Raw genomic sequence first — 23794 nt, 5'->3', positions numbered from 1 at the left:
GACGAAACCCCCACCCCCACCCGGCTCTGTTCTGCAGTTAGTTGCCCACCCCTATCTCAGCGTGGGAGCAGAGCATGTGAGATGTGCAGCAAGGTGCAGATGCACAGAGCTTTGTCTCCCAGGGCTGTGACTCTTGTCCCAATTGTCTGCTTTTCTCTGGCAATCACACTTTTTTTGCTCCAGGGAAAATCCATTATGACCAGCAGCACGTGGGGCGCTGGCATGTGCTTTGCTTCAGTACACACTGCTGTTTTCAGAAATAATGTGGCCCCTATAGTTCCATCGGGAACACAGAGACTGCCAGACTTGTTCTAGGAAAAAGCAGTCTACACTATGGGTGTCCTTCTCAAGACCCATATTGATTCTATTTACTGATAGCTTTATGTTTTGGAACTTTAATCAGACATAGTAACTATCATTTTAAAATAGAAGTTACTTGTTTCTCCTCTCTGTCAAAGGTGGACCAGGCAGTCTGTGCCATTTATTCTTGCAATGTGGGGCATTTTTTTCAAGCTAATGAAACATGGAGTGTACGACTCACTCTCAGCAGCAGGTTTTCCTTAGCTGTACCACTGGGTAGTTAAGCTTCCAGTTCATCTATGAATTCCATGTTCTGTGTTTTAGCTTTAAATCTGCATTCTGGAAATCAGTGCAATGGGAGGTAAGAGGACAGAGAGGAACCTAAGAGTAGAGAATTGATAACTAATTTAGGAACAGAAAGAAGGTATTATCTCAACAATTACTATTCTGTTTTTCACATGGATTCCATCATTTTACATTTCATTGACTTCGTTTAGCACCAGAGTGCCATAATATCATATGCATTTATTATCCATGTAGCTTAAGTGGGACTGAAGCTAACCTCAAATTTAGGTAAAGGCAACTAAGTGAAGAGTGATGAGCACTTGTTTTACTTCAATATAGCAAATGCCAGTTAATTCAGAGAAAAAAACTCCTTTTTGCTCAGTTATCTGCAAAAGCAGTCCTGTGAGATCAGTGCCAAGAATTAGAGTCTTTATGTTCAAGACCCCCTGACAATGTGGAGAAATACTCCAGACTGCCTCTGGAGCACAGCAGGAATATACAGTTGGTTAAAGGTGCTTTCCCTGTGAAAATAGCTGCTGCTTATGGAAAAACACCTCATAGGGGGACTCATGATCATTTTTGACTGGCTGTGGTTATCAAAGCCTTGCAGGAAAGGTGAAGATGGAGAAATCTGTATGACTGAGGTCTTCGTGTGCCCACAGAGGTCATCGTTGGTTTATAGAGTTGCTTGATATTTTGTTCCTAAGCCCTTTTTTTTTGGTCAGCTCAGTTGAATCATTCCAGCATACTTTTGATTAGGTGAGCAAAGATTCTCTGAAGGAAATTTGACTTATTCTACTAGTTGGAACATGGAGCCCCCAAAAAGCAAAAACTGTAGTGTGTGTACACATCGCTTGGCCTGGCACACCCGAAGAGTGAGACAGTCACAGTGTCACAGAACACCAGAAGGATGCTGCCTGCTTGGCTAAAAGACCCAGCAGTAGGGCCTGCTATTGTAAAGCCCCTCTGGCAGATGAACTGGAACCCTGCTCTGGTCACAATAGCCATTCATGCTGAGCAGCTTCATTAAATATTCAGCCTGTGCTTCTGGCAGCTCATTAGGGCCTCAATGAGTAGTGACGTGGATGTTGGAAAGCTGAGGGCAGGCGGCCCTGGGAGGCAGTGGCTGTGTGTGTTCTGCTGGCTTTTCTGTTCACTGTGTGTCCTGTGATGAGCAGTGTGTGCTTCTTGCTTTGCTTGAAGTACAGGTAAAAACCGAATAAACCCCAAAACAAGCAGAGGACACTGCAGGTCCTTGTCCCACAGTTGTCTGTCTGTGGCCTCAGTTTGGCAGCTTTGTCCCCTTGAAGCCCTTTGACCTCTTTAAAGTGCTCTCAGAGGCTTCCGGGGGGACTTGCCTAAGCACAGACAATGGGATGATGTCATTGTGTGGTTGGGTCATTTGGTGGCTACTTTTGAGGAGGTTAGAGGTGTGGTCCCTGTTAGGTCTGAGAGAAGGGGAAGAAGAGGAAGGAAGGGAAAGAGGTCCGTGGAAGGAGTGGAGTGGACGGCCGTGGAAGTAGTGGGCGGTGGTGGCCGCAAAGATAAGAAATATAAAATATAAGTAACCTTTATTTCGGGAATGCGGGGAGAGACCCCCCCGGCCCCAGGGCGCAGCATCTCTGGGGCCAGTGGTCTCTCTCTGGAACACACTCTCCCTTTCTCCTTCTTCTTCTTCTTTTTCTTCTTCCCTAACACGTGGAGTCAGGCCCATAAGTAACCTCTGTCTGGGGTGGACCCCAAGGGGCATTAGGGATGCACAGCTATTTCATTGGCACACGTTTTGGCACCAGGGTTACAGGGATGGGGGTATAGGGTTACAGGCAAATCTATAGGGGCGGGGGAGGCAGGAGCCCCCTAACTTGGCTGCGGCTTTTCGTGGTTAAAGTGTCCGGTCTGGGCCAGCAACTCTTTCAGTCCCGAATTTGTTGCCAGGGGGTTAGAATAGCAATTTATTTCCTTCTAAGATGTCAAGCATAAAATCATTACAGGTTACTCTTAGCATTTGATGCCTAAATTCACTCTACTGGGCCAAGTCTGCACGTACTGGGGTGGCTTAGTACTGTTTGTCTTTTATTATTAGCTTAGATGTAGTTATAACATAAAATTGATATCCACCAGCTATATTGGGGGCTTCTAATAAGATAAATGTTGTCCTTTTGTTACTTTTTCAAGGGTTTGCACTGTGAGAAGCTTAAAGCTGAGAAATTATGTAAAAAAAAAAAACTGAAAAATAATGAAAGTTTATTTCTTTGGTCTTGCTGTTCACATTTGCCTCTTTTACCCACAGATAATGTTTTTTGACATCTCATTTCTATGTGGAAGATAGCAGTTCACCTCGGGTGGTCCCCAATGAAAGTATTCCTATCATTCCTATTCCAAGTAAATAAGACACTACACTTTCTTCCAAAAAGCAGTTTTCTCTTTTGTTTGCCATCTTATGTGACAGCCATGACAAAATATTACTTTCTTAGCCTAAAGCTTGCCCAGCTAAGAGATACTTCATTAAGTGTAATTTAATGAAATCTTGGCTCATTTGCATATTTCCAAATTCATTCTCTTTAGAAAAATAGGTAACAAGTCAATATAGGATAATCATAAGTAGAAAAGTAAAAATAGAACTGGAAGGACGTTTTAAAAAAAACTTCATCTAATAAAACTCAATTTTATTTAATAGCCAATTTACACTTAATTTTTATCACAGTTTGCAACATATTTTTTAAAAATGTGAGTTTTTTCCTAAGATTCCTTACTCTGAAAATAATTCATTTTAGTATTGGAGGTGCTAGTCTTATGGATGTTTGTGTGCAAATCTAAAGCTGTGTTCTGGTGTATGTTTCATTTGTCCTAAATTAAAATTTAAAAAAACAATGAGTTACTAATAAGAGTAGGTGTTGATGCAGTACCCTATACTTATTCCTAGCAAAATAATGTAACACATGTTTAAAAGTTCAGCAATGGGATATTTGTCCTAAACATAACATGGCATTTGGAGACCTCTCACACCACGGTTATTTGGCTTTCTTCCCTTTTTCTAGATTTGAACTTTCTGCTGCTGAGTTTTAGTAAAAGCATCACAATACATATACTCAGACATTTTATGCATTGTTCATCTTAACATGAATTGGCTTTTTATAAAAAGACACCCATCACTCCTTATTCTGTTTGTCTGTCTCATGCCCCATACACTTTCAACCAGCTAATATATTTTATTTAGTGTCACCTTCCTCTGGAATGAGAGTTTCCTAAAGGTAAGTGGATAGATTCTCAATGCCAGGTTAAGACACAGCATAGATGGATATAAAAATGGACAAATGAGTGTCGGTAAAATTTCCTTAAAATTCTTAAAATGTCATAACTGTGAAACTCATTGGTATAGCCATTTCCAAAAGGAATGATTCTTCTGTTTGCTAGTTGTTACTTAGGTGGTTATGACTGGGGACTTAATTAGTCCATTATGTGTCTATAAATGTTATCAAGAGATGTAACTTGAATTGTCTATGTTCTGTCCTTTCTGGTCAGTTTTTTTTTTTCTAAAACTAGTTACAGAAATAAAAAGCATAATGAGAAGCTGACTTTGTTGCTACTGGATCATTCTGTGGCTACTAACTGACAGACATGCAGGTGGGGCTAGGTTTTGTGTCTTCATATGTCCTCTCCTCCAACCTTTATCTTTGGTGAATGGAATTACACTCTTGCCTTGAGAGAGAAAATAGATGGGAAGCATCAGGTTTCACTGCTAAGATATAAGGAGTTGTGTTGAATCTGCCAGCTTTGACAATAGTGAAGATACATTCACTTTTCCTCTTATATCATGTAGAATAAGTGTTGATCTCACCTCTGGGAAATTGTCCAGAATGACTCCCTCCTGACCTCATTAATCTGACAGACACAGTTGTATAGCTGAGCAATTGAAATCCAGTCTTAAAGAATAAATGTGAAATCTTTCTTGGGCTGTTTCTCAGTTTTATTTTCTTTTACCCCTGGATTAGGAATCTGAAAACACAGGATAGGGCCATGGCTGAACCATGAATCCTTTGCTCAGTGTGTCAGCCTCTCTGAGCCTTACTTTTCAGAATCTATAAAATGAACAGGACACTTGCTTCCCTTACCAACTGAGGCAGCTCGAAAGATTCCAGAAGATGATGCATGTAAAAATGGCTGGAAACCATAAATGAAACCAGAAGCATAAGCTGTCAGAATGTTCCTCCTCAAGTCATAGTATTACTCCTCCTGACTGCAAAACTGGAACATCTCTCATAGTTTTCATGTCCCCAAGGAAGGGATGGATACCTCTCCTTACTCTTCTCTTTGAGGCTGTACTATCAGGTCTCCAAACTAGACCTCATCCAGCTAGGAGAAAAAAACTCTCCAAACATATTGTTATTCACAACTGCAGGAGTATGGGGTTCAATAGGAAGCCAGCAGCTGCCCCATGCAGCTCAACCAGCCTAGCAGTTGCCCCACATAGCTCAACCTTCAGAGAGCTAACTGGATGAGAAACCATGAGAGAGATGCTGTGCCTTCCAGCAGCCCCCTTACCCAACACCATCTTATCACCAAGCCTTAAACCCCTACTCACCCAAAATTTTACACCCTGTGGGGCAAGGATAAAGCTAGAAACTGATGACAAGTACAGATGTGAGGAAAACTCAGTCCAACAAACAAGCTTGTCCAGTGAAAGGTTGCTAGGCAAAGGGATGTCACGTTACACCAGCCTGCAAAAATGTATAAATAAATCTGCTGTGGTGGTTGAGCAGTTCCTTTTCCTCTGGTTAGGAAAGATGGTTCCACCTGACCATAGCTTTCTGTATATAGTCTCATCTTTATTTCTCTATCCTCTTACAGTCCTTTCCCCTGGGAACTTCAAGAGCTGCACCCAATATGGCATACTGACACCTGAACATGGAACCGGGGTAAGAAGAAATAGCGGGTGTAGGGACACTTCATATTGTGAGTGCAAACAGGGAAAGTATGTTGATAGTGTCAGTATTAATCACAGCAATGTATTGATATTGACAGCATCAAGGATAAAATTTTGGGCAACAGATAAACAGGCTCACTAGGGCCAGAGAGAAAAAGTAAAAAAAGGCTTATGAGAAACAAAAAGGAGAGAAGTGTGTATTGATTTTATCAGGTGGGTATATGGATCTGTTTGTTGAATTGTTGATTCCTGTATTTACTTTACTTTTCTGGATTTGCAATATGAAATGTCTTAATGGTTGTACGCTTGTTGAGACTACTACAGAGGCTTTGTCTCAGAACACTATTTTAAAATCAAATCCTGAGCAGAAAAAAAAATGGTGGAACAACAGCCCCACCAAACAGTGGGGTCACTAAGTCATGGAGAACTTCCTTTAGACTCTATGTCCTGCCCGTTTGGCATGGTGGGTCAGAATTGATGCCAGGTGGCTCCTGGGGGCCCTCACCATGAAGTTGGTGTTTGCACACCACTGTGGGTCTTAATGTGTAGGCAGGGGGACCAAAGCCTGGCAGCCCTGCCTCCTGTGTTTTGTGGTGCAAACTCTTCTGGGGCCCCATCAAGCTTTTAAATTGCCAGTGCAAATTCACAGCATTTGGCTCAGGGCCACAGGAGCAGAAGCAGATTTCTATTTAAAAAAAAAAAAAAAAAGTCAGTGACTTTTACATCCCCTGGGGAGGAGAGGCAGTGACTTCTACATCCCCTGGGGAGGAGATCACTGGAAATGGGAGTCCATCCTGGTGGTGATGCAGGAGCTTCAGCCAGAGATTGGAATGACAAATGGGAGCTTGGGGTGCCTAAATACAGAATACAGGGTGTTTTCCTATACTTAAGACCCAGCCTATAGGAGGGCTACCTTCCAGACATTTTGTAGAACTTTTCATTTTTATCTTACCAGGGGAATTCCTTATAACCCTCATGGTCAAAGAATTGTTGAATATGCTTATTGTATGCTCAAAATTCAATTATAAAAATGAAAAGGGGAATTCTTCTCTACAAAATTTGTACATAATAGACTCCACTTGGCAGTATGTACTAGTAACTTTTTAAATCCTGCTATGGAAGGGACTACAGAAGCAGAAAGGCAATTCAATCAGATCAAAGAAAACAGCTAGCAAAGGGTCCTTTGGAAAGATCTTCATACTGGACAGTGGAAGGGATCCAGCCCACTGCTAATTTGAGGTCAAGGGTATGCTTGTGTCTTTCCACAGAACACTGAATGGCCTATGTGGGTACCACTGCATGCTGTCCAGCTGTATCACGTACCCCAGGCCTGGAGACGGTGTTGATTCTATCTTCAAGAAGCTAATGCTCAGTCCTATGCCCTGCAGATTGCTCTACAGTCAATAGTCAAGGATGAGGCTAGATCTGACCTGGGGCCAACTGAAGGAACTAACCCAGAATGCCAGGAGATGTGGTAACCAAAAATGGGAATCAAAGGTTTGAGTAGGTAGTAGAGTGCTTGGAGATAACCAAGCTGAAAGTTACATGAAAGAAGGAGACACAAAGTTACCAAAGGGGGAAAAAATAGTACCTCAGGGAAAAAAAGGAAGGAAAAACAAAAACATCTACATTTGTATAAACACACTTAAGATAGCTAAGATGATTATGCTACAAATTCTATAAATTCTTGGAACAAAATAGTTAACATTCATAGGATTGAACAATTTTGCGTGTTTGTGTCTGGTGATCTGAGGAACTCTTGACGATCACTATGTAAAATAGCAACCTTAGTTACGTTCCTACCACCTTGTTTTGAAGGCCTATATCGTCATTGTTTTGCACTCCTTGCAACTGCTATTTATTTGTCTTGTTTCTTGTTTTTCTAGTAACTTGTTTTCTTTTTCTCTCTAATGCAGAAAGGATAGAGATGTACATGTAGAGGCTTATACATGCCTAGAATTTCTCCTAAACAGTTTATGAGAATCAATTATATTATACGTGATGATATGAACAGCTACTTTGAAGAAAAACAGACATTATAGTATCCATTGTTGATTTCCTATCATCATGCTGTGAAATCCAGTAATGATTTTATTCTTTGTTTAGAGTTGTTTTTGTCTGTTTTGTATTATTTAATTTCAACATACATGAAGGTATGGACAGCTATTTTGAAGAGAACAAGAGGCATTACAGTAGTCATTGTTGATTTTCCTATTGTCTGGTTTTGAAGTACTATAATGCCTTCATTATTCTGTTTTGATCAGTTTTATACTATTCTGTTTTGTATGAAATATTGTGTGTGACAATATAGACAACTATTTTGAAGAAAACAAGAGACATTATGGTAGATGTGCAGTTCTTCCAAAGTATGGAACAAGAATTGCTTGTAGTGACAGACTTTCAGATTCAGACATCTGCCTTTAACAAAAACTTCTATAATGTACCTCCCATTAAAGGACAACTTAGGTGAAAGTTTCATATGTGAGGGATGACTGAGTAAAAGAGTTATGCTATGTCAAAATGAAGATTTAAGTATGTTACAAAATGTCTTCATGATTGACATGCTGCAATATTACCTGTGGCTTTTATTTTTAATTTTCTGTGTAAAATATGTAACCATTAACATTTTATAGAGATTCAAATATTATAACATCCATGGTTGTTAGAAAGTAACAGTTCTATTTTATGTTCTAATGTGCTTGATACTTAGATAAGAGTAATATTAAGCTTACTGCCCTCATTACAGTGTAATGTCATTAATCTTCACTTCTGGATGTACCTAAAAACTGAGGTTTGGAGACCAAAAGCTAGAAAAATAGGCTAGGTGGACAGCCAGTATTTTAGCCTTATCCCTGTGAGGTCAATAAGGACCCAAAACATAAGAGAACCTCTGCTGTGACATCCCATAACTGAGTCCCTGGTCTTTTGAACAAGGAGATTATGAGACCTCAGAGGGAAGTGATTTATGATGCATAGTGGTACGTAAGGAGAGTCACAGGAGAGAAAAAAGTCTCCCAATCTTTCCCAGAAAGCAACTTGGTCAAACAATGGCCATGATTCATCCAGACAGCTGACACTGACAGAAGTACTAAGAAGTGCTGTGCATAGTTCCAAGGTAGGAGACTTAACTGACCTTAATAGATAGCAAAAAATTAATACAGGTCTCGCTTTAATTTGGTTTTGAACATCCAAGAGAAAAGTATAACACAAGAAACAAAACTGCAGAATCTTTCAAATATAGCTCCTCCAACTTCAACTGACCACCCATTGCTTACAACTGCAAAACAAAAAAGGGAGAGATATGGGGAGTGGCTAAACCTAGAAATTGATCACATGTGTCGGAGTGAGGCTAGGCTGTCAGAAAAACAAGCTGCTCCAGCTCAATGTTGGTAGGCAAAGAAGTGTCATGTGACATCAACCTGCAAAAATGTATAAATGTGCTGCAGTAGGTGAGCAGTTCCTTTTCCTCTCGGATGGAGAGAGAGTATGCACCTTTCTGTATATTGTCTCTTATCTTTATTTCTCCACCCTCTCACTATCCTTCTGCCTGGGAACTTCAAGAGCTGTGCTGGATGTGGCACATCCCAATCAGCAATGCCCCTCTCCCCTACCTAAACTCCCTAATAAACAATCCCCGGTACCGATAAAAATGAAAAAGACAAAAAAAAAAAACAAAAAACATGTTCTTATTCCTTGCTTGGGGCCAGTGGTGTTCTTGTCCTAGGCTTGGTTGCACTCGGTCTGCAATGAAGTACTTGCGCATTGCTTAAACTCTGTCTTGGTGGTCTCAACTGTGCCTCAGTTTGCCCTAACATCTGGTGCTGAATACAGGGGGTTGAGATCCTTTCCTACGAGGGTCCAATCTCCCTCCACAGACCTCACTAACGCAAACTGAAACAGCCTTTGACTTCTGACTGCTGGCCCTTCCTTGCCATGACTTGATTCTAGTCTCAGTGTCCTCTTCAGGTTGGGTAAATGTCATCTACATCCTCTTACCTCTTCCTATCTGTTACTTGTCTCTGCTTTTCCTCTTGTTAAGTCAATTTCTAGACTCAGCCTAAATTGTGCTCCAAAAACCCAATACTGGTCACACTTACCCCCAGGAGTCTAACTCTGATGGCTGCCCAATTCTGAGGATGCTTGGCTTGATTGCCCATCCATTCACACCAGCTTCAAGGAACTGGTCAGAGACATCCCTTCTCTTTCCTGAGTTACCTCCATTTGGCTGTGTCTAAAACCATGATGGGCAATTTCCCTCGTTCTGTTCCTGCTTCATCCCCAATTGGCATGTATTCTCAAAACTCTCAAACCTGTCCACCTTACCCCCAACCTGAAGCCAAAACATGTCAGATATTTCTGTAGCAAACATGGATAACCTACAAGCTAGATAATGGCTTCCAATGGCCACTTCATGCCACATTTGATTTTTTAGTTCTCTAAGATCTTGACAATTATTGTCACAGGCTAGGAACATGGTCTGAGATCCCATGTATCCAGGCATTTTGTGCTCTCTGCAGAGTCCCCTCCCTCTGCACCTCCTGGACCCTACTGAACACCTCATCTCCGCACCCCCAACTCCTTCCTCTCTCCCCCTCTCCTGGCTAAAAATCAGCCTTTACAGCTAATCCCTCCTCCTGCGCCCTTCTGCTGTGTCCTTTTTCACCCACTCCTCCCTCCTCTACCTGGGGCCCCTCCGGCTGCTGCTAAATTGCGACTAACCCTATTTCTCCTGGATAAACTCCAATCCCACATTCTCCCACTCATACCCCCACCTCCTTCCCTACTCTCTCTCACACCTGCTCTGGACTATCCTTCGGCCCCTCAACTCTTGCTGTCCAACTCCAAAAAAGGTCACTAACATAGAGGACATTGTCCTGGCTCATGTTCCCTTTTCTCTCACTGATCTCTCTCAAATTTCTCCTTTCTCTCTGACCCCTGCAATCCAAGTTTCAATACTTAGTTCAAACCTACAGAATGATGTCAATGTCTTCATCACTTCCCTTCTCCCCTGGGGAACAGCAGTAGGTCTGAACCCTAACCCAAGCATATGCTGATGATTGTAGCTGGACTGAGTCCCTCTTGAGGATGGTACCATGGCTGTCCCCTAGGCCAGACCCCAGTGGGGCTTTAACCAAAGAGACGAGGAAGGAATCTACCCCACTAAGAGGATAAGATATTACATGATCACTTGCTTTGTGGAGGAACTAAAAATGCCAACCCATAAGTCAGTCATTTATGACAAACTTGAGATTACTCCAAAAAAAAAAAAAAAAGGATGAAAATCTATTGGGTTCTGTCTTAGATCCCTGATCTCCCAAATGAGTGTACGGCAGAGGTTAAATAAAAGAGACAAACTGTATGATTTTTAGGGCTCTAGGAGAGTCAAAACCCTTTAATTAAGCTTGAGGCATCGAGGGTAAAGACCAAGGATTCTCTGGATCAGTCCACTTATATTAGGACTAAGGACAAAGGATGGAGAAACTGAGGAAAGTGCAGGCAATGAGCAGGACCTTGGGAGTCACTTCAAGGATGTCTCCAAGTCATGAATCAAGTGAATTTAGTAGTACTGTCTTATCATGAAGACATGGTAGAAGTGAGACTGTAGGAGTAATCTTTGCAGCTGCAGTCTCTACCTTGTTATTTGGGGTTGGAGCCAAAGTGTCCATAGCTGTGACCTTATCTTGCCCTTTGGGGTATCTCTGGCCTCACAGGGCACTACAGGCCTCAGCCAGGACCAGTGATTCATAGAGCTTCACTTCTATGAATCAGTTCCCATCGCCAGGCAAGGGGCCTAAGCCTAGGACAGACTCACAGATAAACATAGAAAGCCAATTAATAAAATTTAAATCCTGCTCAGAGCTGCTTCTTAGTGGTCTCCAATAAAAATCCAGTTCAGTTTATGCCCCAACTGGCAACCATCCTAAGAAAATATACCACCCTCAGTCTGGAAAGCCCAGAGGGAAAACTGATTCTCAAAATGCATTTTATCACCCAATCATCAACTGACATTTGCAAAAAACACTCCAAAAATTTGACATAGGCCCTGAGACCCTACAACAGGAATTTCCCAGGCCTTCAAGGTCTACAACAACCAAGATGAAGCTGCCCACAAATAATGCACCTCTGACTTACAGTTAGGTGTGCCTGCACTATAAGAAACCCAAAACCCAAAAAGGATGCCAACAGAATATCCAGAGCACTCAGCGGGGATCCACCCCTCCAGGACCCTACTTTAAGTGTCAACAGTAAAAACACTGAGCAAAAGAATGTCCCAGTCCCCTTCCAAGCCTTGTCCCACATGTAGGGGCCCTCACTGGAAGCTGGACTGTCTCATGGCAACCAGGATTGCTATGGAGGTCCCCTCCCAGGATACTCCACAGACAACCCACTTCTCTCTGATCTCATTGGTTGGGCTTCTGATGACTGACACACCCCAAAAGTCTGGACTATCACCCCATCCACTGGACTATCACAAAAACTTTTGGTAAACTTTAGGGTGAAAGGTAAGACTGTATCATTTTGAATTGATACAAGGCAACCCATTCCACCCTCCCTTCTTTTCTAGGACAGCTCCTTTTGGCTGACATTTCTGTTGTGGAGATTGATGGCACCATATCTAGACCTCCCAAGACTCCCCTGCTCCTCTGCCAGGTGCAAAACCACATATTCTCCCTTGCCTGTCTGGCTATCATCACCTACCCCATCCTGCTTCTCAGGAGAGACATCTTAACAAAACTGCTACTCTAGCTATCCCAGGTATCACCCCATACCCCACGCCCCCAACCCCTCTTGCTCTCCCTTCCTAACTACAACCACCCCTCCCTGATAACTTCTCTTTCTTAAGCCCATGGATCAGATATTTCTGCCCCTATTGTTGTCACACACCAAGCCCCTTCCTTATGTCTCTTTAAAGATGATTACCTGTACCCTGCCCAGTGCTAGGATCCCCTACTCTCAGAGGACTAAAGCCTATCATCACCATCTCCTTAAACACGGCCTTCTCATGCCTGTTGATTCCCTTCCAACATCCCCATCCTTGCTATCAAAAAGTCAGACCAGTCATATCATCAGGTCCAAGATCTCCAAGCCATCAACCACATTGTGCTCCCCATCCACGCAGCATACCCAGATCTCTACACCCTCCTGTCCTCCATCCTCTCATCTACCACCCACTATATAGTCCTAGGTCTCACAGACACCTTTTTTACTATACCCCTACATTCCAAATCACAGCCACTCTTTGCCTTTATGTGAACAGCCTCAGACACCCACCAATCACAGCAACTCACCTGGATGGTTCTCCCCCAAGGTCTCCATGATAGCCCTCAGTATTTCATCCAGGTCCTTGCTGACAACCTTCTTTCCTTCCAACCTAATGCTTCCTGTCTCTTCCAGGACACTGATGACCAATTTCTCTGCAGCCCCCTCCACCCTCTCTTGCCATCAAGATATCCTCACCCTTCTTCAATATTTAGACAATATGTGATACCAAGTTTCCCCCTCCAAAGCCTAAATTTGAAAGACATCATCATATACCCAGGCATCCTTTGAAAGACATCATCATATACCCAGGCCTCCTTCTACAGAAAAACACCAGAGTCCCCAAATGTACAATGTATACCCAAATCTGAACGGTATTACTGTCCGACAACTTCTCACTTTTCTGGGAATTATCGGTTACTTCTGCGCTTAGATCCTAGGCTTTTCAATTCTCACAAAACCACTCTCTCTGTGAGCTCACTTGCAACAATCCTTCAGGCCACTTAGACCAAAAAGCTTTCCTTCCCTCATGCATCCTTTCAGAAATTAAAAAAGGCTTTAACCTTGACCACTGTTCCATCTATTCCAGATCCTGTTCCTCTCCTTCCTCCTTCACACAACAGAATAAAAGGGATGTGCCACTGCAATTTTGAGTGGGGCTTCAGCACCTCCAGTTACCTATCACAACTAGAATCCACTGTCAAGGGATTCTTGCTGCTTCCCTGCTTACCGGCAGCAGCAAATCTGCACTTATGCTCTTGGAAGCCATAAAGATTTCTCTCCATGCTCCCAGCACCTTGTATTCCCCTCATGATTTCTGTGCCCTCATCTCCTCCAGTCTTCCCTGCTTACTCTCAGTTCCAAAGCTCCTGCAAGCTCTATGCGCTTGTCCTCAAAATTCCCACCATTACCCTGGCCCCAGGCCCCAATTTTAATCCTGCAGCCCCCACTGATCCCACTCATAGAGACAATACACACCCTACTTGGGAGCATGACTGTCTCCCCCTCATACAATTATACACCAAACTCTTCCCTCACATCTTAAGACTTTCCTATACAAGACCCATAACATACCTGGTTCATAGATGGCAGTTCTCACAAAGCCTAAGCCACTTCTGAGATAAGAGCAGGATACACAGTAGTTACAACTGACACATTAATTGAGGCCCAAGCTCTCAACTTACAGCTCTGACCAGACCCCTCACTCTGGGAAGGAGAAGCAGTTAATATCTGTACAGATTCAAAACATGTTTTATGCATCCTTCACAACCGTGCAGCAATATAGGTTGAAAGAGGATGTCTTACACCAGAGGATCCTACATCATCAGTTTATACCTAATAAAGGTACTCTTATAGGCAATCCTCCTGCTTGTCCAAGCAGTAAGGGACATCAAAAACCCACAGACTTGCAGACAGACAGCCAAGGAGGCTGCTATCTCCACCAGCACTCCACCCCAATTCCAGGACCAATACCTCTCCCTGACAGGCATCACCCCCAACTATTCCACAAAACACTCTCCACTCCAGAGGGATGGTTTGATAACCAAGGGAAATATCTCCTTCCCACCTCCCAGACTCCTCAGAATCTCTTCTCCCTCCATGATAGCTTTCATATAGGCTACTAACCCCTCAGCCACTTACTTCAGCCCCCTATTTCAGCCCCTCCTGGAAGGGTACACTAAGACATATCACAGTGTGTGCTGCCTAGTCTGCCACTCCGTTTCCCCCTGAAAGCTTCCTCTCTCTCCTCTCTTACCCAACCTCTCAAGCCCATGGGTTTACTCCTGCCCAAGACTGGCAAACTGTCTTTAGACATATGCCATGAGTTTAAAAATTCAAATATCTCCTTGTCTGGCTGGACACCTCCACAGGACGGACTGAGGCATTCCCCACCACCTCTGAAAAGTTGAAACCGTATAGTGCTGTCTGTCAAATATAACCCCTTAATTTGCTCTCCCCACCTCAATTCAATCAGACAGGCCTCCAACTCTCTTAAAATAGAATGGAAACTCTACACTCCCTACAAGCCCCAGTCCTCTGGAAAAGTAGAATAAGCCAGCAACCTAATTAAATCCCAACTCACAAAACTCTCGCTACAACTAAAAAATGACTAGATATCCCTGCTCCCTATTGCTCTGCTCAGACTCAGGGCAGTCCCCTGTGAACCCACAAGCCCCTCCAAACTGCTATCCAGCTGCTCTTTTCTTTTGGGCTACTGTATACCTATGAAACTGTACCCCTGGGAGACTACCTCCCACCCTTCAGCTAGTCAGGCAACCTATGTGAAAGGCAGCAAATGTCATCTTACCTCTCCCAATATCCAGCCATACAAGGATGATCTTGCTGGAAGATCAGTTTTAGTTAAAAAATAAATAAATAAATACATAAATAACTTACAGTCAATCCTCAAAATCCAAATGGACAGCTCTCCAGTCATCTACAGCACTACAACAGCAGCCACCTCCAGGACCCACCCTACTGGATTCCTCACTTTTGCCTAAAACTCCACTCCCTGGTCCTGCTTCCTCACCACCACCATGACCACGCTGCCAGAGATTCTCACTTGAAATTGCAAGTACTCTCTCCCACTTCCTTGGTTTTACCTACATTCCTGAGAGGCCTTGCCTAGTCTGCTGATTCAAGTCCCTTCAAGCAGACCCTTGCCTCACTTCCCTCAGGCTGACTTGCTAGAACTCTCTTGCCTGGGACAGAAAGTCCCCTTTTCCCTTATCTTCAGATGGATACACCAGAGTTGATTCTCCCTTGGGTTGAACACCTCAAAAATCCCAGGAACTTCTCTCTCTCTCTTTGGACAAAGTCCACCTGTTCACTCTTTCCCTAGCCCTCTGCTTCATCAAAGAACTCCAATATTCACCTATATTGTCGCTGTCTGCCTCCTCACCACCGCTCAACCCAGCTAGCCCATGTCTGTTGACAAAGCTGAATATCCTTGCCTTATGCAAATCTGTAACGACCTCCCTTGGTTTCATGCCCTGATCCAACTCCTTGGAATCCCTCCTTTTCTAGATCAAGGATCTAGCCTGCCAAGGAAGTTTCTATGATTTCTCCCCAGAAGAAGTCACCTTTTTACTTTCCTACTTATCCTTTGCCTAACTGTGCCAAGTGCCTAGGTTACTTACCCCCATGCACTGTCACCCCTCCTTCCTACTAACATTCATACCTCTAGCTCTCATATTCACCGCTTGTCTGGTTTCAGCAGCCCCAACTGACTGGAACAACAAAAAAAGGCACCTTCCTTGTGGAACTGATTCTCTTTCCCTTGTGTGCATTCAGGCACTATCCCCAATAAAATACCCTCTCCACCTACACACCAATGGCACTACCTGAATGGTGCCTCACCCGAGGGAGTCTTATCACCATCATCCTTCTAGTGATCAGGCTCCTACTGCCCTGCTATGTGACTTCTACCCTCAGCTACAGAATGATATACACACCCCTGCCCCAACTGCCCAGAGCCTAAATGTAGCCCTAGGCCCAGACAATCCTCCTACCTTAATAAGACTATAAACCTGGCCTGTTTCTTACTAAACAACTCCAAACCATCACTGGAACAAGATTGTGGATTGGCCTTACTGCTTCCACCTCCTTCACCAAGGGTACACCCATTCATCCCTCAACATGGGCCATAGCTAAGTCTGTCTGATTTCCCACTTTTGAGGCACACACTTGGAATGCTGAGGCCTAAAGGGATGCGATGCTCATGGGCCCCAGCACTCCAAAATACTATCACATCATAGGGCCAATGGCCACAGTATAAAAATCTTTTCACAGGCCACCCTATGCCTCTATAGAAGTACTCCTAGGAGACTTACTTCTACTAAGTGCAACTCTACAACTCCACTTTCCACTAATACAAAATAGAAACAAAATCATAAACATAAACTCCTGGTTCTACTCACCCTAACAACTTCCATATCTCAAATTTCCATGGTGTTATCTTCCAGAAGCTGACCCACACTCATGAGTCAAACACCCTGGGACACCATCCTCACCCAGTGCCTCCTACTGCCCAACCTAAAGACCTCCTGCCCAGTGGCTTCTTGTTGACATGTAAAATGTATCTTATACTGGTAAAACTCTAGGTGCCATGCAAAAGGACCATCACACTGCACTCCACCTTTTACAGGGACCATGCTGCACCAGCAGGGGACAATGGCAAAAAGAGGATTCTAAGATAAAAAGCACTTTAAGGATGCATAATAATTTCTGCCCAACACATCTGGGGTCTTCTGACTATGTGGAACCTCCGCTTATCTCTGACACACACTGGACTGGGACATGTGCCTTGGCATTCCTGGCCCCCAAAAACAGATAGAGCCCCCAGGCAAACTGAGCTCCTGGTTCCTGTGCAGACCTCTCTCAGATGACAGCCACGAGCCACATTACTCATACCCCTAATAAGTAGGCCTTGGGATCTCTGCAGGTGTGGGGACAGGAGTGGTAGGGGTGGTTATTTCTGCCACAGCCCACCAACAGCTATCAGAAGAAATGTCTCAGGAATTAAGATTTCTGGGATTCCATCTTGGCCTTACAAATAGAAGTAGATTCCCTGGCGACGGGTGGCCCTCCAGAATGGCTGCACTCTGAATATACTACTCACTGAAGAAAAAGGAGGCACCTGCATCTTCCTCAGAAAGAAATGCTGCTTGTACAATAGTAGGTCAGGTTTTATTCATCAGGCAGTCCAGAATATCTAGGATCAAGCCAGCAGGCTCAAAGAACAAGGTAGTTTCACTAAGGAGGAGGCCTCTTCTAAACTGGCTGAATGTCTTGGCTTATCCTCATACCCTGATCCCAATATTTCTGCTGTTATTGTTTGGACCTCACATTATAAGACCCTTAACAGATTTTATTCAAGAATGGACCTGATCCATAACATCCAGACAGATCCTCCGGATGGCTCATTACACCACTATCCCACAAGAATCCAAAGCTGTCCCAAAGCAAGAACAAGCATCGTCATGCTCCTAGCACTCTGTCACCTCATTCAGATCTGATACCGTCATGCTGCCACCAGTCCAAATCCTCTTCCCCCTTATTTTTCTCTTTTCTAGGATGCCCAAGTAGTTCCCGAGTCATGCCTGAAGAAGTCCTGAGAAACTACACTTCCTACTCTTTTTCCTTCTATAACACAACAGACAAGAATGTCATGTCTGCAAACTAGACCTCCACCCAGCTAGGATAGAAAAACTCTCTAAGCAGATCTCTTATTCACACTTGCAGGCACACAGTGTTCAACAGGAAGCCAGAAGCTGCTACACAGCTCAACCTACAAAGAACTGATTTCACAAACAAAGCACAAGACACATGCTGTGCCTGCCAGGACCCACCCCCCATAACCACACTGCCCTATCACCTAGCCCTAGACCTCCTACTCAGAGACTCAAAATTTTGCATCCTCTTCAGCAATACCCCTCTCTCCTACCTAAACTTCCCATTAAAATACAGTCTTAACCCTGGCTTGAGGCCATTGGTTTTTTTTTTTGTTTGTTTGTTTGTTTTTGCAGTTGTCCTGTTCTCACCCTGTCTGCAATAAAGTTCTTGCACACTGCTAAACTGCCTGTCTCAGTGGTCTCAACTGTGATTTGATTTACCCTAACATGTAGAACTTTTCATTCACGAGAAGCACCTGAAAATGCCAAGAATTGTTCCTTACCTCACTATATGTCTGAGCAGGTTTCTTAGGTCAGGAATTACTTTTGAATGTTTTCTGCTTTATTTCCCAGAAAGCTACCATTTACCAAGATAAATACAATCCATAAACATTTCTTTAAATGTATATTTTTCTCCCTTTACATGCAAGTTCCTCTCATTCATACTGACTGGTAGTACATGTAAGTGTAGGGAAAGACTTCAGATTCTCAGCTGCCTGAGCAGTCCATGCTACTCACTTGTAGCTCTCTGGACAGAGGAGCCACATTCTTGCTAAGGTGTTAACAACCAGGTAGATGAACTGCTAGGACAGAGGTCCCTAAGTGACCATGTCTTTAAGAGTTTTCACTTGATCATTTCTTTTGCTACTCCCCGCAGTCCTGCTTAATACCTGTATTTATGAAACATTTTAATTTATGAAGCACATCTGTCATTCCATTTATTATGATTTTTTCGGCTCATTATCAATTTGTGTCTTGTGTAAGAAAATGTAAAATAAGAAAAACAATTTCTAGAGCCAGGGATAGAACTCAGCAGCACAAGCGCCTGCTTGGCAAGCACAAAGTTAGGAGTTTGATCCCTGGTACCAAAAAAAATAAAAAATAAAAAATAAGAAAGAAAAACAATTTTTATTAAACTTGTGAATTATTTCCATTCTAAAGCTTTCACCATAGCTTACCTCTAATAGAGACCACCTATAGGAACATTTAAAATTTTATGCCTTATAAATTTTTATTTCTAAAAATAATGAGATTTATACAGTACATATTCTGCCAATTCAACCTCAGTTCTACTTCATATTTAGTCAAAACTTAATAACAAGATCCTAAGGTATCAACATTTTGTTTTCACTTGAGTTTTTCATTTTCTCCAGTGATTTTTAAGAAAAGATATTTCCAAATAACCATCAATAAATAGATCACTATACTGGTTAAAAGTGTGTACAACAGGGTAAGACATTAAATTGAGATGTCAAACCCTATTGAAATAGCTCCAGGATCATTCCTATAGAATATGTAACATGCTCAGCTCTTGGACTTTACAGTTGGCCTTTTAAAAAACAGCAGCAACCACCTGCCTCCAGAAGGCTCCTCCTGTGGGCTGCCAGTGTAGGCAGAAAGAACCAGCAAATCTGCCTCTACTTGCTGGGCACCACCACCAGAAGGCTCCTTCCTGTGGGCAGTCATTGCAGGCAGAGAGAACCACCAGATCCAACTCCACCTGCCAGAACCTGCCACTGGAAGGCTCCTTCATGTGAGCAGCCAGCAGGAGCAGGGACACACAGCAAGGTAAATCCCATGCACCTGTAGGCCACCACTGAAGGCCCTTGGTTCCTTTGGGCAGCTATAACCCACTGGAAGAATCAGGGAAGCACATCCCTGTGTGCTTGCCACCATCATGGGAATCCCAACATAGACACACAGGCTGAGAGAATCACCCCTACCTCCATGCACACCTGGTCATTAGAGAAGCCTCAATGTAGCAACACAGATCTGGAGAAGTTTGCCCCACATCCTGCTACCTTTTGGTAAATCTGGAGTCAGAGGACCCCAGAAGCCTATTCCATTTCCCTATAGCATGGAGGAGTGGCCAAAGTGGGAAGTGTCTGGAGTCTCACAACCAGCTTGTTGGGAGGAATCTAGAAAAATGTCAAGACAAAGGAATACATGAGGGGTAGGAGCTAAAGATGATGGATAGGAAAGCAGCAGAATACAGAGGCTCCCTGAGATAGACAACTCAGATGCCAGAATAAAACATCATGGGAAGGTCTGGACAAAGGGAGATGTATCCTCTTGGCCCAGGAAGAAACTACAGGGAAAAGAACTGGTCAGACATGCAGTCCCGGGGCTACCATTGGAGCTAAGGTTAGTGGCCATGGTGCTCTTGCCACAGTGCCCAAACTTGTGCGGCTGCAAATCATCCAGCCACCCAAATTCTCACCACTGTGCTTCAACTGGAGCTGCCTGAACTGCCACTGTGACCCACTGGAATTGCGGTCCTGCTGAAGTCAGAGGTCTGTGAGCCCAACAGACAATAGAGCCAGCAAGGGACCTGCATTGACCCACAGTGAATGTTGGGAATAAGATCCTCCTATGGAAAAGGGGCAACCAACTGGACAACATGTTGGAATCGGGCAGGACAGACAGGAACAAGAAACAGGAATGACTTCAGTCAGTTGTTGCCTTCCCAGACCAGATTGGTGGGATATGCTTGACCTGGGTCATGCCTCTGGCCAGAACCCAGTAAGTCACCCTAAACCAATTCTGTACCAGTGGCACACACTAACGCAGTGAAGGCCCCCAAAGGTTGACTGACTCAGAAGCGAGGAGTCAGCATACACCGCCCCTGTTTGCACCTCAGTGACCAACAGCAAACTGGAGAGGACAGAAATCCCTAGCCAGTGAGCTTCAGAAGAACCATAACAACAACAAAGAAAGGGGATGGGACCTCCTCTATACACCTCTTTGGAAGAAACCAAAAACATGACAAGAGAAAGAAACAAGAAAAAGTCCCTAGCCCCCAACCCTGAGAACATTGATCCAGGAGAGGTAAATACAAAAGCGACTGAGGGCAGAAAACATGCAATACTAGAAACGGCATCGATAGACATAAAATGATATCTTCGCAACCTCATAGATGAGCCCAAAAGTGAAATATTTACTCAAGTAAAGCAAGATATAAGTAGATTAATGAAAGAAATGCTAAGCACCTCTCAATGGAGGAAAACAAGACAAAAGAATAAAAGGCAATCTCAGACCTCCAGTCTACATAGAACAAATATCTGGGCAATACAGTATAGAAGAAAATGGAAGTCATACAGCTGAAATCTCTACAAGGATAGCAACTCAAGTAAAGAAACAACTTCATGAGATTGTGAAAACAGTAAAATCAGGAATAATGTCTCGGGTAAGAGAATAAATCACAAACATACTGAAAGAATTGCTCAGCATATCTAAAGAAGACATAAAAAAAAGAGCATAGGAAAATGATGGAAACTGAATGAACAATATAAAAGGGAATTACAATGCATGAAATAGATTCAAGAGATATCCAGGAAATTAAAGTCAATCAAAAGCTGGCAAAACTGCTTGAAGGAGATTGAAGATAGACTTTCAAACTTGAAAATAGGATTGCAGATAGTGACTGTGAAAGGAAATAGCTCTTAAAAACAACAAGAAATCAGGAAATAACAATTCAGTGGCTGCAAGATGACACAAAGAACCGTAACCTAAGAGTGACAAGTATCAGCAAAGTAAGGATCAAACACAAGTGAAATTAAAAGTTATTTACAGAAGTTAAGAGCAGAAAACTTCCCAAACATGGGAAAAAGATCTGGCATACAGATAAGTAAGGCATGCAGAACTCCAACTAGCTATAACGAAAGTAAATCTAATTAAGATCTCAGAAATTCAGCACAAAAACAGAATATTATAAGCTGTTAGACAAAAGAAACAGAACACTTACAAAGGAAAACCAATCAGAATCACAGTAGACCTGTCAACACAAACCATCAAGTCAAGGAAGTTTGAAGTGTTTCAAATCCTGAAAGAAAAAAAATTTCCAATCCAGATTAATGTACTCTGCAAAACTATCTTTCAAAATTGATGGAAAAATAAGATACTTCCATGATAAAGAACAACTGAAGCAATTCATGACCACCAAACCAACACTACAGAGTGCTAAAGAATATTCTAGAGAGAGAGAAAGATAATCATGGTTTCAGGAACAGTAGTAGGAGGACCACCAAATAAGACAGGCCTTTGAATGAAGTGAAAAAGTGGAGGACCAATAGCAGAAGATAGCACAACAGAAACAAACCAATGTATGCTGGTTGTTACCATTAATGTAGATGGCCTCAGGTCAGCAATTAAAAGAAACACAGGGAGAGTGGGTCAAGAAACAAGATCCATCAATATACTATATACAAGAAACACATTTAACTGGAAAGGATATTCATAGACTGAAAATCAAAGGAGAGAAAACAACTGTGACATGTGACAGACCACCAGAAAAAAAGCAAGGGCAACTTGCCCATCAACTGCAGAATGGATAAGAAACATACGGTATTTTCATACAGTGGAAGGCTAGCCAGCTATCAAGTAGAATAATCTCAGATCTCTTATAGGTAAATGGATGCAACTGGAGATCATGTTCATGGGCAAAACAATTTGAACTTATATATGAGTGAACCCTAGCACAAAAACAGGAATTAATGTGACCCAAAAAGAAAAACAGTTATTGTAAAAGTGATAGAGAGGAAAACACCATCGAGGGAAAGGTGGTAATGACTATTAATTTCTTACTGTCTTGAACTTTTATATTGTTTTCATAATTTTGTTAGGTTTGGCTTTGTTCACAAAACCAAAATTGCTTCACAAAATTGTTTTCAGAAAACCAAAATTGTTTCACAAAATTATTTTCACAATTTTGTTAGATTTGGCTTTGTTTTGTCTTGTTTTGTTAGATTTCACTTTGATGGTATGCAGAGCTATTTTGAACATAATGGGATATATTATGGTAATCATGGTTTCCTATTATCCTGTTTTGAAGTCATATAATGCTTTCATTCACTTAATTGATTTGTTTTGTTTTGATTTTACTATGTGTGATGGTATGAACAGCTATTTTGAAGAAGATGATACATTATGGTAGCCATTGCTGATTTACTATCATCTTGTTTTAAAGTCCTATCATGCTTTTCTTCTTTTGTTTTGATTGATTTCTGTTGTTTTATTTAATTATATTATTTAATTTAGTTATATTATGTGTATGGTATGGACAACTTTTTTGAAGAAAATGAGACATAGATAATGTTCTTGATCAGTTCTTTAACTGTTACTGAACATCTGATTTCCATAAATTCTCTTTCACTGTCTTCAAGGAGATTCACAATCCTTCTCTTAAACTTCTTTCCCTATTAAAAACCTTCCCACTCTTCTCTGTTCTCCAGTTTTTCTTTTGCTTTTTAAGAACAACACTCCTGGCCCCACAGGACTTCCATTCTCTGTACAAAAACAGGTCTGTGTGATTTAAATGATTTAGGAAGCAATTCACAGACATAGTGAATATTGAACAGAATTAGGTGCTAAATTAGCAGCTTTTTAAGGATCCTCCTACAGTTAAAATTCATAAATATATCACTCTGGTTTTTAAAAGACAAAGCATAAATGGAATCAGTTAAATTACATGTTTTAAAAGTATTATAAAATAGGCAATTAAGGATGGCCTTTGTCATTCCTTGAAGACAGCTGTTTATAGGAATTTCTGAAGAATGGTGAATTTCCAGTTTTACTAATTCTAACTCAAATGTAGGAATCTAGGACTTTCAATGGGTTCTAGTTTAGTGTAACA

At 42.4% G+C, this 23794-nt stretch overlaps 1 pseudogene; it reads left to right on the top strand.

The window, feature by feature from the left end:
- The window catches only part of LOC134477862 (receptor-type tyrosine-protein phosphatase gamma-like), an 85610-nt pseudogene extending 67264 nt beyond the window's left edge, over window positions 1-18346 (top strand).
- Window positions 18347-23794: the final 5448 nt, after the last annotated feature.

This window comes from Cavia porcellus, unplaced genomic scaffold (genome assembly GCF_034190915.1).
Source record: "Cavia porcellus strain 051 isolate PalLab524CR breed Dunkin Hartley unplaced genomic scaffold, mCavPor4.1 scaffold_10, whole genome shotgun sequence".
NCBI lineage: Eukaryota > Metazoa > Chordata > Mammalia > Rodentia > Caviidae > Cavia > Cavia porcellus.
The sequence above is the reverse complement of the archived record's forward strand: the minus strand, read 5'-3'. Positions and strand labels throughout refer to the sequence as shown.